We start from the raw sequence: 18,620 nt of genomic DNA on the forward strand, positions 1-18,620 counted from the left end.
GAAGTCTTCCAGACCTTGGTCGACAGATGGGGGTTGCCAGAGATAGATCTTATGGTGTCTCGTCAGAACCACAAGGTGCCCGCATACGGATCAAGAACAAAGGATCCCAAAGCGATCTTTGTGAATGCCCTGTCATTGAGATAGGACTTTCATCTGGCCTATGTGTTTCCTCCCATCGCCCTGTTATCCAGGGTGGTGAGATAGGTAAAACAAGGAAAAAGTGCTGTGATACTAATAGCTCCGGCTTGGCCAGAAGACATTGGTCCACAGATCTGCAGAGGATATCGATGGATGCTCCATTCCTACTTCCTCAACGTCCAGATCTACTTATTCAGGGGCCTTGTCATCACAGACATTTGGATTGTCTGTCTTTGACGGCGTGGCTCTTGAGACCTCCATCCTGAAGTCAAGAGGATTCTCATAACAGGTCATTCAAACAATGCTTAGAGCAAGGAAACCTTCCTCAGCTCGCATTTATCACAGAAAATGGCAAGCCTATATTCAATGGTGCAGTGAACGGAAACTTGACCCCAGGTCTTTCAGAGTTTCCAGAATCCTAGCATTCATTCAGGCAGGAATGGATAAAGGTTTAAGGGTGGCTTCCTTGAGAGTGCAGTTGTCAGCACTAACTGTATGGTTCCAAAAGAAAATTGCCAACCTACAGGATGTGCGCACTTTCCAGGGAATGCTGCGCATTCAACCTCCTTTTGTTCCTCCTACAGTGCCTTGGGACCTAAGATTAGTTCTAAAGGCCCTTCAAGTTGCCCCATTTGAACCACTTAAAAGAGTGGATTTTAAATAGTTGATAGCTAAACTTCTCTTTCTACTCTTTCTTCCTGTCAAACCAACTTACTTGGCTTTTATGAAACAGTAAGCGCAAACCTAGATCAGGGTAAAGACGTGGATGTAATCTTTTTAGACTTTGCCAAAGCGTTCGATACTGTACCACACATGAGACTTATAAACAAGCTACAAGAATCAGGGCTAGGAAGCACAATATGCACTTGGGTCAAAAACTGGTTAGATAATAGGAAGCAGCGCGTTGTGGTTAATGGATCTTTTTCAACTTGGACTGAAGTGCTAAGTGGTGTGCCGCAAGGATCAGTATTAGGACCGCTATTGTTCAATATTTTCATTAACGACCTAACAGAAGGTCTAGAGAGCATGGTGTCAATTTTTGCAGATAATACCAAATTGTGTAAGGCTATAAATACAGAGGAGGATGCCGAGTCTCTTCAGAACGACTTAGTTAAATTAGAAGCATGGGCAGCCAAATGGAGAATGCGCTTCAACACAGACAAGTGTAAGGTAATGCACTGTGGTAACAAGAACAAAAATTACACCTACCTACTAAATGGGATAAAATTAGGGGATTCTGTACTGGAAAAGGACTTAGGTGTCCTCATAGATAGCAAGCTAAGCAGTAGTACCCAAAGTAGGACTGCAGCAAAGAAGGCTAATAAGATATTAGCATGCATAAAACGGGGTATTGATGCTAGGGACGAGAGTATTATACTCCCGTTATATAAATCACTAGTGAGGCCACACCTTGAATACTGTGTACAGTTCTGGGCACCGTACTACAAAAAGGATATCCTGGAGCTTGAAAAGGTACAGAGGAGGGCGACCAAACTAATTAAGGGCATGGAGATGATGGAATACAAGGAAAGGCTTGAAAGACTAGTCATGTTTACATTGGAAAAGCGGAGACTAAGAGGGGATATGATCAACATCTACAAATATATAAGGGGACAATACACAGAGCTTGCGCGGGACCTGTTTTTGGTTAGATCAACACAGAGGACTCGTGGACACTCGCTCAGGTTAGAGGAAAGGAGATTCCGCACAATACGGCGTAAAGGCTTTTTCACGGTAAGGACAATACGTGTTTGGAATTCCCTGCCCGAGGGAGTTGTAATGGCGGAATCTGTCAACACCTTTAAGAATGGGTTAGATAAATTCCTATTGGATAAGGATATCCAGGGGTATGGTGCATAGTCATGCATTATAGTTACTATAAATAGGGATAAAATGCAATGGCTGACAGCAGCATCAGTCAGAAATTTTAGTCAAATCATCATGCATAGGACACCACAAATAGGTTGAACTCGATGGACAATTGTCTTTTTTCAACCTCAGATACTATGTTACTATGTTACTGGCCATGGCTTCAGCTAGAAGAGTTTCAGATTTAGGCGCATTATTATGTTGTCCTCCATTTTTTCCCAGATAGAGCAGTTCTCAGAACTAAATCTGGGTATCTTCCTAAGGTGGTGTTTAAATTCCACCTCAACGAAGAAATTGTAGTCCCAGATTTCCAGGGCCATTGTTGGACGTAGTCTGTGCCTTAAGGATCTACGTAGATCGTACCAGTGCTATCAGAAAGACAGATTCTCTCTTTGTTCTCTACGGATTTCACAGGAGAGGATGGCCTGCTGATAAGCAAACACTGGCGAGGTGGCTTCGGATGACGATTTCAGAAGCATATTCTCAGGCTGATCTCCTGGCTCCAGATAATGGGGTAAATTTACTAAGATGGGAGTTCTATTTAAGATGGGATGTTGCCTATAGCAACCAATCAGATTCCAGGTATTAGCGTCTAGAAAGTGCTAGATAGATGAGAAGTAGAATCTGATTGGTTGCTATGGGCAACATCCCATCACATCTCTGCTCACTGGACTCGTAAGGTAGGTCCATCATAGGCAGCACAGCGTGGTGCTTCAGCGGAACAGATATGGAAGACCATGCGGCTGCCTTACATTAACACATTCATTAGACATTATGCCGTAGATACCTTTGCCTCTCAGGATGCTGAATTCGGGCAAAGGATTCTCTTTTCTAATAAGGAGCATCCCCACCACTAAATTGCTTTGGGACATCTCTAGGTATCCTGTGGATACCCTGTGGACCCTGCAGGAGAAATATACGTTATGGTAAGAACTTACCGTTAATAACAGTATTTCTCCTAAGTCCACAGGTATCCCACCCTGATGCACCTGATTTGAGGATCTTTTTACTCACTCACCTCTTCCCTCTTGTACGGAAAGGTGTGCATGTGTGTTCTTCTCGCCTGATTAGGACTCTACATGATGCTCCTGCCTTAAGTTTTGGAAAACAACTGATTTGCCTGAGCCAGGAGACGGGGCTATATGGACGGGTCCACTGCATACTGGGAGGCCAGACAGCTTTGACCGATTGGTGAAAGATCCACTGTCGCTCAACCATATCCAAAGGTATCCTGTGGAACCTGTGGACTTAGGAGAAATACGGTTATCAGCTGTAAGTTCTTACCATAACGTGTATTTTTTACTTTCTTCATCTACTTTTTTTCAGTGATTAGCCTGTATGTCCATCGGACAAACATAGCTGATCACACCGCTGGCTCCCCGCACAGTTTTTCTGCCTGCTGGCAGAGAAAGCCATCTATATCTCTCTCTCTTTCTCCCTCTATATATATGCTTGCCATAATACCATTTTAATCTGGAAAACCTACGATTTACACAGGTTCTATGACTGATAAAAACCAGGTGAAATGCAGGCTTGAATTTAGTCAACCACAAAACATATTGTAAATCACAGGTTTCTGAGATTAAATGGATATTATGGCAAGCCTTTATATGTCCTTATCTTCCTCTCCCGCCGCTCTACATCTGCTACTTCCCTTCGACAAATCTACACTGGCTCCCATTCCCCTACAGAATCCTCTTCAAACTCCTCACCCTCACATACAAGGCCATCTCTAATTCCACTGCTCCCTACATGTCCAATCGCCTCTCCCTTCATACTCCCTCCCACACTCTACGGTTGACCAATGACCTTCGCCTCTCCACCGCCCTGGTCACTGCTTCCCATGCTCAAGTTCAAGACTATGCCCGTGCTGCACCCCTTCAGTGGAACGCGCTCCTCTGCTCCATTAGACTCTCCCCGACCTTGCAAAGCTTCAAACAGGCACTAAAAACCCACCTATTCATCAAAGCATACCCTCCCAACGCATAACCTAGTCCTGAGGCTGCTCCTCCATCCCATGCCTCACGCCTTGAACATCTCTGCTTTGCTAACATACTGCCATCAGGCTACCTCCCGCTTGCTTGCACCTCATGTCATCTGTCGGTCGACCCTTCCTATTAGATTGTTAGCTCTTCAGAGCAGGGTCCTCTTTCCTCTTGTTTTCTAAGCCCTCTTCTCGACACATTTCACTGGCAGCTCTCACCTACTCAGCGACCATCTTTGCCCGCTTTTTCTCCTGCTGGTAAAGGCTCATCTCCATCTATGGCCACCAGCCCCTAGTAGTACGATGATTACTCCCTCGCTACTTACATCTTAGCTATATTACGTCTTGAGAATTGTGGTGCTCTTTGTTACCTGTACTCTTTCTCTGACGTCCTAGTGGATGCTGGGGACTCCGTAAGGACCATGGGGAATAGACGGGCTCCGCAGGAGACTGGGCACACTATAAGAAAGATTTGGTACTACCTGGTGTGCACTGGCTCCTCCCTCTATGCCCCTCCTCCAGACCTCAGTTAGATTTCTGTGCCCGGCCGAGCTGGATGCACACTAGGGGCTCTCCTGAGCTCCTAGAAAGAAAGTATATGTTAGGTTTTTTATTTTACAGTGAGACCTGCTGGCAACAGGCTCACTGCAACGAGGGACTAAGGGGAGAAGAAGCGAACCTACCTGCTTGCAGCTAGCTTGGGCTTCTTAGGCTACTGGACACCATTAGCTCCAGAGGGATCGACCGCAGGACCCGTCCTTGGTGTTCGTTCCCGGAGCCGCGCCGCCGTCCCCCTTACAGAGCCAGAAGCAAGAAGATGGTCCGGAAAATCGGCGGCAGAAGACTTCAGTCTTCACCAAGGTAGCGCACAGCACTGCAGCTGTGCGCCATTGCTCCTCATACACACTTCACACTCCGGTCACTGAGGGTGCAGGGCGCTGGGGGGGGGGGGCGCCCTGAGCAGCAATAAAATCACCTTGTCTGGCAAAATAACCACAATATATAGCCCCAGAGGCTATATATGTGGTAATTACCCCTGCCAGAATACAGAAAAAAGCGGGAGAAAAGTCAGCCGAAAAAGGGGCGGAGCCATCTCCCTCAGCATACTGGCGCCATTTCTCCCTCACAGTTCTGCTGGAAGGAAGCTCCCTGACTCTCCCCTGCAGTCTACACTACAGAAAAGGGTAAAAAAGAGAGGGGGGGGCACAAAATTGAGGCGCAGTAAATATTATAGCAGCTATAGGGGACATAATTCAGTTAGTCCCTGCATTATATAGCGCTCTGGTGTGTGCTGGCATACTCTCTCTCTGTCTCCCCAAAGGGCTTTTGTGGGGTCCTGTCTCCTTTAAGAGCATTCCCTGTGTGTGTGTGCGGTGTGTCGGTACGGCTGTGTCGACATGTTTGATGAGGAGACTTATGTGGAGGCGGAGCAGATGCCTATAAATGTGATGTCACCCCCTGCGGGGCAGACACCTGAGTGGATGGACTTATGGAAGGAATTACGTGCAAGTGTCGACTCCTTACATAAAAAATTTGACGACATGCCAAATGCGGGACAGCCGGCTTCTCAGCTCGTGCCTGCCCAGGCAATTCAAAGGCCATCAGGGGCTCTAAAACGCCCACTACCTCAGATGGCAGACACAGATGTCGACATGGATACTGATACCAGTGTCGACGACGATGAGTCAAATTTAATGTCCGCTAGGGCCATTCGTTGCATGATTGAGGCAATGAAAGAGGTTTTACACATTTCTGATATAAACCCAGGTACCTCAAAAAAGGGTATTATGTTTGGGGAGAAAAAACTACCAATAGTTTTTCCCCCATCTGAAGAATTAAATGAAGTGTGTGAAGAAGCGTGGGCTTTCCCTGATAAAAAATTAGTGATTTCAAAAAAATTACTAATGGCGTTCCCTTTCTCACCAGAGGATAGGTCACGTTGGGAAACTCCCCCTAGGGTGGATAAAGCGCTCACACGTTTGTCTAAAAAGGTGGCACTACCGTCTCCGGATACGGCCGCCCTAAAGGAACCTGCTGATAGAAAGCAGGAGGCTATCCTAAAGTCTATATATACACACACTGGTGTTATACTGAGACCAGCTATTGCTTCGGCGTGGATGTGCAGTGCTGCTGCTGCTTGGTCAGATTCCCTGTCAGAAAATATTGACACCATGGACAGGGAAACTATATTGCTAACCGTAGAGCATATAAAAGACTCAGTCTTGTACATGAGAGATGCACAGAGGGAAATCTGCCGGCTGGCATCTAGAATAAGTGCATTGTCCATTTCTGCTAGGAGAGGCTTATGGACTCGGCAGTGGACAGGGGATGCAGATTCTAAAAGGCACATGGAAGTTTTGCCTTATAAGGGTGAGGAGTTATTCGGGGATGGTCTCTCAGACCTTGTTTCCACAGCAACAGCTGGGAAGTCAGCATTTTTGCCCCATGTCCCCTCACAGCCGAAGAAAGCGCCGTATTATCAGGTACAGTCCTTTCGACCCCAGAAAAACAGGCGGGGAAAAGGCGGGTCCTTTCTGTCTAGAGGCAGAGGAAGGGGAAAAAAGCTGCACCACGCAGCAGGTTCCCAGGAACAAAAGTCCTCCCCCGCTTCTTCCAAATCCGCCACATGACGGTGGGGCTCCACAGGCGGAGCCAGGTACGGTGGGGGGCCGCCTCAAAAAATTCAGCGATCAGTGGGTTCGCTCACGGGTGGATCCCTGGATCCTTCAAGTAGTATCTCAGGGGTACAAGCTGGAATTCGAGGCGCCTCCCCCCCGCCGTTTCCTCAAATCGGCCTTACCGACAACTCCCTCGGGCAGGGAGGCTGTACTAGAGGCAATTCACAAGCTGTATTCCCAGCAGGTGATAGTCAAAGTACCCCTACTTCAACAAGGACGGGGTTACTATTCCACACTGTTTGTGGTACCGAAACCGGACGGTTCGGTGAGACCCATTTTAAATTTGAAATCCTTGAACACATACATAAAAAGATTCAAGTTCAAGATGGAATCGCTCAGGGCGGTTATTGCAAGCCTGGACGAGGGGGATTACATGGTATCACTGGACATCAAGGATGCTTACCTGCATGTCCCAATTTACCTTCCTCACCAGGAGTACCTCAGATTTGTGGTACAGGATTGCCATTACCAATTCCAGACACTACCGTTTGCACTGTCCACGGCACCGAGGGTGTTTACCAAGGTAATGGCAGAAATGATGATACTCCTTCGAAAAAAGGGAGTTTTAATCTCCTAATAAAGGCGAGGTCCAGCGAGCAGTTACTGGTCGGAGTAGCACTATCTCGGGAAGTGCTACAACAGCATGGCTGGATTCTAAACATTCCAAAGTCACAACTGGTTCCTTCCACACGCTTACTGTTCCTGGGGATGATTCTGGACACAGAACAGAAAAAAGTGTTTCTCCCGCAGGAGAAAGCCAAGGAGCTGTCATCTCTAGTCAGAGACCTCCTAAAACCAAAACGGGTATAGGTGCATCACTGCACACGAGTCCTGGGAAAAATGGTGGCTTCGTACGAAGCAATTCCATTCGGCAGGTTCCATGCAAGGACCTTCCAGTGGGACCTCTTGGACAAGTGGTCGGGATCGCATCTTCAGATGCATCAACTGATAACCCTGTCTCCAAGGACCAGGGTGTCTCTACTGTGGTGGCTGCAGAGTGCTCATCTTCTAGAGGGCCGCAGATTCTGCATACAGGACTGGGTCCTGGTGACCACGGATGCCAGCCTTCGGGGCTGGGGCGCAGTCACACAGGGAAGAAATTTCCAGGGACTTTGGTCAAGTCAGGAGTCGTCCCTACACATAAACATTCTGGAACTGAGGGCCATTTACAATGCCCTAAGTCAGGCAAGGCCCCTGCTTCAAAACCAGCCGGTTCTGATCCAATCAGACAACATCACGGCAGTCGCCCATGTAAACCGACAGGGCGGCACAAGAAGCAGGGTGGCGATGGCAGAAGCCACAAGGATTCTCCGATGGGCGGAAAATCACGTAATAACACTGTCAGCAGTGTTCATTCCGGGAGTGGACAACTGGGAAGCAGACTTCCTCAGCAGACACGACCTACACCCGGGAGAGTGGGGACTTCATCCAGAAGTCTTCCTACTGTTGGTAAACCGTTGGGAAAGGCCACAGGTGGACATGATGGCGTCCCGCCTCAACAAAAAGCTAAAGAGATATTGCGCCAGGTCAAGGGACCCTCAGGCGATAGCTGTGGACGCTCTAGTGACACCGTGGGTGTACCAGTCGGTTTATGTGTTCCCTCCTCTGCCTCTCATACCAAAGGTACTGAGAATAATAAGAAGGCGAGGAGTAAGAACGATACTCGTGGTTCCGGATTGGCCAAGAAGAGCTTGGTACCCGGAACTTCAAGAAATGTTATCAGAGGACCCATGGCCTCTACCGCTCAGACAGGATCTGCTACAGCAGGGGCCCTGTCTGTTCCAAGACTTACCGCGGCTGCGTTTGACGGCATGGCGGTTGAATTCCGGATCCTAAAGGAAAAGGGCATTCCGGAGGAAGTCATTCCTACGCTGATAAAAGCCAGGAAAGAAGTAACTGCAAATCATTATCACCGCATTTGGCGAAAATATGTTGCGTGGTGTGAGGCCAGGAAGGCCCCTACAGAGGAATTTCAGCTGGGTCGTTTTCTGCACTTCCTACAGTCAGGAGTGACTATGGGCTTAAAATTGGGTTCCATTAAGGTCCAGATTTCGGCTCTGTCGATTTTCTTCCAGAAAGAACTGGCTTCACTGCCTGAAGTTCAGACTTTTGTAAAGGGAGTGCTTCATATTCAGCCCCCTTTTGTGCTTCCTGTGGCACCTTGGGATCTCAATGTGGTGTTGAGTTTCCTAAAATCACATTGGTTTGAACCACTTAAAACCGTGGATCTGAAATATCTCACGTTGAAAGTGGTCATGTTATTGGCCTTGGCTTCGGCCAGGCGTGTGTCAGAATTGGCGGCTTTATCATGTAAAAGCCCTTATCTGATTTTCCATATGGATAGGGCAGAATTGAGGACTCGTCCCCAGTTTCTCCCTAAGGTGGTATCAGCTTTTCACTTGAACCAACCTATTGTGGTGCCTGCGGCAACTAGGGACTTGGAGGATTCCAAGTTACTGGACGTAGTCAGGGCCTTGAAAATTTATGTTTCCAGGACGGCTGGAGTCAGGAAAACTGACTTGCTTTTTATCCTGTATGCACCCAACAAAATAGGTGCTCCTGCTTCTAAGCAGACTATTGCTCGCTGGATTTGTAGCACAATTCAGCTGGCGCATTCTGCGGCTGGATTGCCGCATCTTAAATCAGTGAAAGCCCATTCCACGAGGAAGGTGGGCTCATCTTGGGCGGCTGCCCGAGGGGTCTCGGCTTTACAACTTTGCCGAGCTGCAACTTGGTCAGGGGCAAACACGTTTGCTAAATTCTACAAATTTGAAACCCTGGCTGAGGAGGACCTTGAGTACTCTCATTCGGTGCTGCAGAGTCATCCGCACTCTCCCGCCCGTTTGGGAGCTTTGGTATAATCCCCATGGTCCTTACGGAGTCCCCAGCATCCACTAGGACGTCAGAGAAAATAAGAATTTACTCACCGGTAATTCTATTTCTCGTAGTCCGTAGTGGATGCTGGGCGCCCATCCCAAGTGCGGATTGTCTGCAATACTTGTATATAGTTATTGCCTAACTAAAGGGTTATTGTTGAGCCATCTGTTGAGAGGCTCAGTTATATTTCATACTGTTAACTTGGTTTAATATCACGAGTTATACGGTGTGATTGGTGTGGCTGGTATGAGTCTTACCCGGGATTCAAAATCCTTCCTTATTGTGTCAGCTCTTCCGGGCACAGTATCCTAACTGAGGTCTGGAGGAGGGGCATAGAGGGAGGAGCCAGTGCACACCAGGTAGTACCAAATCTTTCTTATAGTGTGCCCAGTCTCCTGCGGAGCCCGTCTATTCCCCATGGTCCTTACGGAGTCCCCAGCATCCACTACGGACTACGAGAAATAGAATTACCGGTGAGTAAATTCTTATTATTTCTGTTATTTATTTACTGTAATGCTAAGTTTTGTCTCCCTGTACTGTCCTTTGTACGGCGCTGCGAAACACTTGTGGCGCCTTATAAATAAAATGTAATAATCATAATAATAATAATAGTAGTAATAATAATAATATGTATATACGGGCTGGGTATGTTTTACTGGCGTCTGGCTATGTTCACCACCCACGAGTGGGAATAATCCCTTTTCTCTGACGTCCTAGTGGATGCTGGGAACTCCGTAAGGACCATGGGGATAGCGGCTCCGCAGGAGACTGGGCACAACTAAGAAAGATTTAGGACTACCTGGTGTGCACTGGCTCCTCCCTCTATGCCCCTCCTCCAGACCTCAGTTAGAATTTTGGCCCGGCCGAGCTGGATGCACACTAGGGGCTCTCCTGAGCTCCTAGAAAAGAAAGTATAATTTAGTTTTTTTATTTTCAGTGAGATCTGCTGGCAACAGACTCACTGCTACGAGGGACTAAGGGGAGAGAAGCGAACCTACCTGCTTGCAGCTAGCTTGGGCTTCTAGGCTACTGGACACCATTAGCTCCAGAGGGATCGAACACAGGCCCAGCCTCGGTCGTCCGGTCCCGGAGCCGCGCCGCCGTCCCCCTTACAGAGCCAGAAGCAAGAAGACGTTCCTGGAAATCGGCGGCAGAAGACTTCGGTCTTCATCAAGGTAGCGCACAGCACTGCAGCTGTGCGCCATTGCTCCCCATGCACACCACACACTCCGGTCACTGATGGGTGCAGGGCGCCGGGGGGGGGGGGGGGGGGGGGCGACCTGGGCTGCAATAATAGTACCTTGCTGGCAAAATAAACACATAATATAGTCATTAAGACTATATATGTGTAAAATCCCCTGCCAGATATACATATAAAAAAGCGGGAGATGTCCGCCGGAAAAGGGGTGGGGCTATCTCCCTCAGCACACTGGCGCCATTTTCCCTCACAGCTCCGCTGGAAGGACGCTCCCCAGGCTCTCCCCTGCAGTTTCCAGACTACATAGGGTAAAAAAGAGAGGGGGGGCACTAAATTTAGGCTCAATCTGTGTAATATCAGCAGCTATAGGGGAAAAATCACTGTGGGCAGTGTGAATCCCTGTATATATAGCGCTCTGGTGTGTGCTGGCATACTCTCTCTCTCTGTCTCCCCAAAGGACTTTGTGGGGTCCTGTCCTCAGTCAGAGCATTCCCTGTGTGTGTGTGGTGTGTCGGTACGGCTGTGTCGACATGTTTGATGAGGAGGCTTATGTGGAGGCGGAGCAGATGCCGATAAATGTGATGTCACCCCCTGCGGGGTCGACACCTGAGTGGATGGACATGTGGAAGGAATTACGCGACAGTGTCAACTCCTTACATAAAAGGTTTGACGACATAGCAGATGTGGGACAGCCGGCTTCTCAGCCCGTGCCTGCCCAGGCGTCTCAAAAGCCATCAGGGGCCCTAAAACGCCCACTACCTCAGATGGCAGACACAGATGTCGACACGGATACTGACTCCAGTGTCGACGACGATGAGACTAGTGTACATTCCAATAGAGCCACCCGTTACATGATTACGGCAATGAAAAATGTGTTGCACATTTCAGATATTACCCCAGGTACCACAAAAAAGGGTATTATGTTTGGGGAGAAAAAGCTTCCAGTAGTTTTTCCCCCATCTGATGAATTAAATGAAGTGTGTGAAGAAGCGTGGGTTTCCCTCGATAAGAAACTGGTAATTTCTAAAAGGTTACTAATGGCGCACCCTTTCCCGCCAGAGGATAGGTCACGTTGAGAGACATCCCCTAGGGTGGAGAAAGCGCTCACACGTCTGTCAAAAAAGGTGGCACTACCGTCTCCGGACACGGCCGCCCTAAAGGAGCCTGCAGATAGAAAGCAGGAGGCTATCCTGAAGTCTGTATATACACACCCAGGTACTATACTGAGACCTGCTATTGCTTCAGCATGGATGTGCAGTGCTGCAGCTGCGTGGTCAGATTCCCTGTCAGATAACATTGATACCTTAGACAGGGACACTATATTGCTAACCATAGAGCATATTAAAGACGCAGTCTTATACATGAGAGATGCACAGAGGGATATTTGCCGGCTGGCATCTAAAATAAACGCAATGTCCATTTCTGCCAGGAGAGGATTGTGGACTCGGCAGTGGACAGGTGATGCTGATTCTAAAAGGCACATGGAAGTTTTGCCTTACAAGGGTGAGGAGTTGTTTGGGGATGGTCTCTCGGACCTCGTTTCCACAGCTACAGCTGGGAAATCAACATTTTTACCCCATGTTCCCTCACAGCCGAAGAAAGCACTGTATTATCAGGTACAGTCCTTTCGGTCCCAGAAGGCAAGCGGGTTAAAGGCGCGTCCTTTCTGCCCAGAGGCAGAGGTAGAGGGAAAAAGCTGCAGCATAAAGCCAGTTCCCAGGAACAAAAGTCCTCCCCCGCTCCCTCTAAGTCCACCGCATGACGCTGGGGCTCCACAGGCGGAGCCAGGTACGGTGGGGGCCCGTCTCAAGTACTTCAGCGACCAGTGGGCTCGCTCACGGGTGGATCCCTGGATTCTACAGGTAGTATCTCAGGGGTACAAGCTGGAGTTTGAGATGTCTCCCCCTCGCCGTTTCCTCTAATCTGCCTTGCCGACAGCTCCCTCGGACAGGGAGGCAGTGCTGGAGGCAATTCACAAGCTGTATTCGCAGCAGGTGATAGTCAAGGTACCCCTCCTTCAACAAGGACGGGGTTACTATTCCACAATGTTTGTGGTACCGAAACCGGACGGTTCGGTGAGACCCATCCTAAATTTGAAATCCTTGAACACTTATATACGAAGGTTCAAGTTCAAAATGGAATCGCTCAGGGCGGTTATTGCAAGCCTGGACGAAAGGGATTACATGGTATCACTGGACATCAAGGATGCTTACCTGCATGTCCCCATTTACCCCCCTCACCAGGAGTACCTCAGATTTGTGGTACAGGACTGTCATTACCAATTCCAGACGTTGCCGTTTGGTCTGTCCACGGCACCGAGGGTATTTACCAAGGTAATGGCAGAGATGATGATACTCCTTCGAAAAAAGGGAGTTATAATTAATAGTTATAATTAATAATCCCGTACTTGGACGATCTCCTTATAAAGGCGAGGTCCAGGGAACAGTTGTTGATCGGAGTAGCACTGCCCCGGGCAGTGCTACAACAGCACGGCTGGATCCTGAACATTCCGAAGTCGCAGCTGGTTCCTACAACGCGTCTACTGTTCCTGGGGATGGTTCTCGACACAGAACAGAAAAAAAGTGTTTCTCCCGGAGGAGAAGGCCAAGTAGTTGTCATCTCTAGTCAGAGACCTCCTAAAACCAAAACAGGTGTCGGTGCACCACTGCACGCGAGTCCTGGGAAAAATGGTGGCTTCTTACGAAGCAATTCCATTCGGAAGGTTCCATGCAAGGATTTTTCAGTGGGATCTGTTGGACAAGTGGTCCGGATCGCATCTTCAGATGCATCGGCTGATAACCTTGTCTCCAAGGGCCAGGGTGTTGCTGCTGTGGTGGCTGCAGAGTGCTCATCTTCTAGAGGGCCGCAGATTCGGCATACAGGACTGGGTCCTGGTGACCACGGATGCCAGCCTTCGAGGTTGGGGGGCAGTCACGCAGGGAAGAAACTTCCAAGGACAATGGTCAAGTCAGGAGACTTCCCTACACATAAATATTCTGGAACTAAGGGCCATTTACAATGCCCTAAGTCAGGCAAGACCCCTGCTTCAACACCAGCCGGTGCTGATCCAGTCAGACAACATCACGGCGGTCGCCCATGTAAACCGACAGGGCGGCACAAGAAGCAGGATGGCGATGGCAGAAGCCACAAGGATTCTCCGATGGGCGGAAAATCACGTGTTAGCACTGTCAGCAGTGTTCATTCCGGGAGTGGACAACTGGGAAGTAGACTTCCTCAGCAGACACGACCTCCACCCGGGAGAGTGGGGACTTCATCCAGAAGTCTTCAAAATGCTGGTGAACCGTTGGGAAAGACCACAGGTGGACATGATGGCGTCCCGCCTCAACAAAAAGTTGAAAAGATATTGCGCCAGGTCAAGGGACCCTCAGGCGATAGCTGTGGACGCTCTAGTGACACCGTGGGTGTACCAGTCGGTTTATGTGTTCCCTCCTCTACCTCTCATACCCAAGGTACTGAGAATAATGATAAGAAGAGGAGTAAGAACTATATGTTAGGGTCTCCTGCCCTGTGCTGCCACGTCGTCATGGCAACCGGGAGACAAGTGCTAGCGGCGTAACCTGAGCGCAGCTGATACTCCGGTTCGGGTCTTTTGCTGTGCAGTGGTTACAGGCTCTGTGCACGGCAGGGGATCCGGTGCTGGTTTTTGTGCTCACAGTCTGTGAGGTCTGAGTGGGGCGTGGACAGCACCTGCTATATAAGGCCTCTTCTCAGGTTAAGCAGATGCTGCTGAATCTTTGTTGGTTAGTCAGTTCCTGAAAGTTAGCCAGTACTGTGTAGCTTTGTATTTGTTGTTGCTTACTGCAAATAGGCCTGGGGATTTGGTACTACACTCTGCCAATCCAGATCTAGCAGTAAGACTGGAGTCAGTCGTTTAACTTGCTGGGGTTCTTTTGCTACTCTGTGAACTTAGCAAGTTTGCGGCTGTATTCTCAGACTTGCCTGCCTAAATCCTGTCTCACTGTGCAAGGTGTTCAGGTGTCAGTTTAGTGGCAGTAAGCTGAACCTGTGCACTGCAAGTGAGGATTAGGATTGTGGGGACTCTCCTTGTGTCTATCATTCCATCTCTGACCAAGGAGTTTACTGCCACACCCGTTGGTAACCCTATAGGGTTTTGCTGTTGCCCTTAGCAACAGCATTTCGGGTTCTCTACGTAATAAAACACAACATCTTGCTTTTTCCATCTGAGCATTACTAATACTAGGGAGACACCCAGTTTCTTAGCCTCTGGGCTTCTCTGTTCACTTTGTGTTTATTTTGTTACCCTATCACCTTCTGTGTACGTAATGTCATATTCCCCAGTCTGTCTGTGAGTTCATTTGTTTTGCATCCCTATCCGTTCAGACACCAGTACATTCCTGCAGGCACTGGTGTGCATAACAGTTCAAACACCAGTACATTCCTGCAGGCACTGGTGTGCATAACAGTTTAGACACCAGTACATTCCTGCAGGCACTGGTGTACATAACATATTCAGCAGCCTAATACTCCTGTTGAAATTTTGTGGGAATATGGAGCATACCCCTCAAAATACGTTGCAACAGGTGGTCGATCAGGTGCAGGTCCTGACTCGACAATTTAATGATTTGTCCATTAAAATGCACACCTCCCAGGCCGCTGGCGGAGCTCCCGCAGCAGCAGCACCTTCAGGGGTTAAGGAGCCGAAAGTAAATCTCCCGGATCGTTTTTCTGGAGATCGCTCGCAGTTCTTTTGTTTCAAGGAGAGCTGCAAGCTATACTTCCGGCTTAGGCTTCAGTCTTCTGGGTCGGAGATTCAGCGGGTGGGCATAGTGATTTCCTTGCTACAAGGAGACCCACAGGTCTGGGCATATGGGTTGCAGCCTGACTGTCCGTCGCTTAAAAGTGTTGATGCTTTTTTACGGCACTGGGCATGTTGTATGATGACCCTGACAAGACGGCCTCAGCCGAGGCTCAGATTTCGATCCTTAAGCAAGGGCGAAGGCCAGTTGAGGTTTACTGTACGGAGTTTCGGAGGTTGGCCCATGATACCCAGTGGAATGACCCAGCCCTGAGACACCAGTACCGAAGAGGTCTTTCTAACCAGATAAAAGACCAACTGGTACAATATCCCTTGCCTGATAGCTTGGATCAGCTCATGCAGTTATCCATCCGGGTGGATAGACGGCTGAGAGAGCGTAGGCTTGAAAGGGAGACCGAGGTTTCCTTCTTTCCCAAGGGAACCTCAGACTCTCAGGAATTTTCCGAGGAGCCTATGCAGATTGGGGCTACCCACCTCTCCTCGCGTGAGAAGACGCGGAGGAGACAGCAGGGGTTGTGTTTGTACTGTGGGAATAAAGGTCATGTGGTAGTATCATGCCCAGAAAAGCCGGAAAACTTCAGGGCCTGAGGGTGATGGGAAATATCCTGTCAGGCCAGAAGTCAGAATTTCCCAAGAAGACTTTTATCATTCCGGTGACCTTGAAGATCCTCGGTCAAACTGTCAAGACTGAGGCCTTTGTGGACAGTGGGGCCGACGGGGTTTTTATGGACCGCCAATTCGCCCTGAAACACTCTGTTCCCTTAGTACCGTTGGCATCGGAAATTGAGATTTGTGGGTTAAACGGGGAACCATTATCCCAAGGTAAAATTACCTCTTGCACTAGCCAGATTTCTTTGTTTATTGGAGCCACACACTCTGAAAAATTGTCCTTTTATGTGACTGTCTGTACTTTTGCCCCATTGGTGTTGGGGTTACCCTGGTTAAGGGCCCACAATCCTCAATTTGACTGGGTCTCTGGGGAGATTCTTAGTTGGGGTACTGATTGTTTCAGGAGTTGCTTGAGCCTTCCAGTCAGGCTCTCGCAGCTAAGTTTGCCAGGATTGCCAGGGTGTTATGCAGATTTTGCGGACGTGTTCTCCAAAAAAGTTGCAGAGGTACTACCTCCCCATCGCCCCTATGACTGTGCCATTGATTTGTTGCCAAATGCTAAGCTTCCCAAGAGCAGGTTGTACTCCCTGTCACGTCCTGAGACTCAGGCTATGGCAGAGTACATTCAAGAGAACTTGGCTAAGGGATTTATCAGACCTTCACAGTCTCCAGTTGGGTCGGGGTTCTTCTTCGTGGGTAAAAAGGACGGTTCGTTGCGACCCTGCATCGACTTCAGGGAATTGAACCGTATCACGATTAAAAACTCATACCCACTGCCTCTCATTTCGGTCTTGTTTGACCAGCTTCATACTGCCACCATTTTTTCTAAGATTGACCTACGCGGTGCGTACAATCTAATCCGAATAAGAGAGGGGGATGAATGGAAGACTGCCTTTAATACCCACTCAGGGCATTATGAATATTTGGTGATGCCTTTTGGGCTCTGTAATGCCCCGGCAGTCTTCCAGGATTTCATGAATGATGTACTCAGGGAATATTTGGATAGATTCTTAGTTGTATACTTAGATGACATCCTAATCTTCTCCCATTCCCTGGAGGAACATCGGAAGCATGTACGCTTAGTCCTCCAGAAACTCAGAGACCACCGGCTTGGGGCGAAGCTGGAGAAGTGCGAATTTGAAGTTCAGCAAATCGCATTTCTAGGATATATTATCTCCCCAGAAGGTTTCCAAATGGAGGGTTCCAAGGTACAGGCAGTCCTGGATTGGGTGCAGCCCACTAGTTTGAAGGCGCTTCAGCGTTTCCTGGGCTTTGCGAATTTTTATAGACGATTTATCGCTGGATTTTCGTCTATAGTGGCGCCCTTGGTGGCACTCACTAAGAAAGGGGCGGATGTTGCTCACTGGTCTTGTGAGGCTAAAGCGGCTTTTGCCCGTCTCAAAAGGGCATTTGTATCGGCCAAGGTGCTGCGACACCCAGATCCAGAGCGTCCTTTTGTGGTGGAAGTGGATGCCTCTGAGATGGGTATTGGGGCAGTGCTCTCTCAGATGGGAGTGTCTGATAATCGCCTTCATCCCTGTGCTTGCTTTTCCCGTAAATTTTCGCCTGCCGAGATGAATTATGACGTGGGTAACCGGGAATTGTTGGCTATTAAGGATGCACTCGAGGAGTGGAGACACTGGCTTGAGGGGGCTAAGTTTGTGGTCTCAATTCTCACCGACCATAAGAATCTGGCATATTTAAAGTCAGCGAAGCATCTCAATGCCAGGCAGGCACGATGGGCTTTGTTTTTTGCTCGCTTTAATTTTTTGATAACATATCGCCCTGGGTCAAAAAACATCAAGGCTGATGCGCTCTCGCAGAGTTTTGCTCCAATCCAGGAGACCACCGAGGAGCCGTTGCCCATTGTGTCCCCATCATGTATTAAAGTGGGCATTACCCAGGACCTCTTATCATTAGTCCTTAGAGCACAGGAGCAGGCTCCTCCAGACCTTCCGGTAGGTCTTTTGTTTGTGCCTCCTAGGTTAAGACAGCGAGTGTTCCTGGAATTCCATGCCAAGAAGTCGGCAGGTCACCCGGGTATTGCCAGAACTCGGGAGTTGCTATCTAGGGCGGTGTGGTGGCCCTCGGTGGCTAAGGATGTGGATCAGTGGGTTCGGGCATGTGACATCTGTGCCCGAAATAAGACTCCTAGAGGGGTTCCTGTTGGCCCATTACATCCACTCTCTATCCCATCTAAGCCATGGACCCACATTTCAATGGATTTTGTGGTGGACTTGCCCAAATCCTCGGGGATGACAGCCATCTGGGTTGTCGTTGACAGGTTTTCGAAGATGGCGCACTTCGTTCCACTGGTTGGGCTGCCATCGGCCAGACGCCTGTCTGAATTATTTATGCTGCATGTTGTGCGTCTCCACGGGTTGCCACTTGATGTGGTCTCTGACCGCGGATCCCAGTTTGTGGCCAAATTCTGGAGGGCATTTTGTTCCGATCTCCAGATTTCTGTCA

At 48.9% G+C, this 18,620-nt stretch overlaps 1 protein-coding gene across 2 annotated transcripts in view; it reads left to right on the forward strand.

Moving 5' to 3' along the window:
- FGR (FGR proto-oncogene, Src family tyrosine kinase) overlaps positions 1-18,620 on the forward strand; it is a 370,485-nt gene that overhangs the window by 325,523 nt on the left and 26,342 nt on the right. The gene's annotated exons all lie outside the window — the stretch shown is intronic.

Source organism: Pseudophryne corroboree, chromosome 2 (assembly GCF_028390025.1).
Source record: "Pseudophryne corroboree isolate aPseCor3 chromosome 2, aPseCor3.hap2, whole genome shotgun sequence".
NCBI lineage: Eukaryota > Metazoa > Chordata > Amphibia > Anura > Myobatrachidae > Pseudophryne > Pseudophryne corroboree.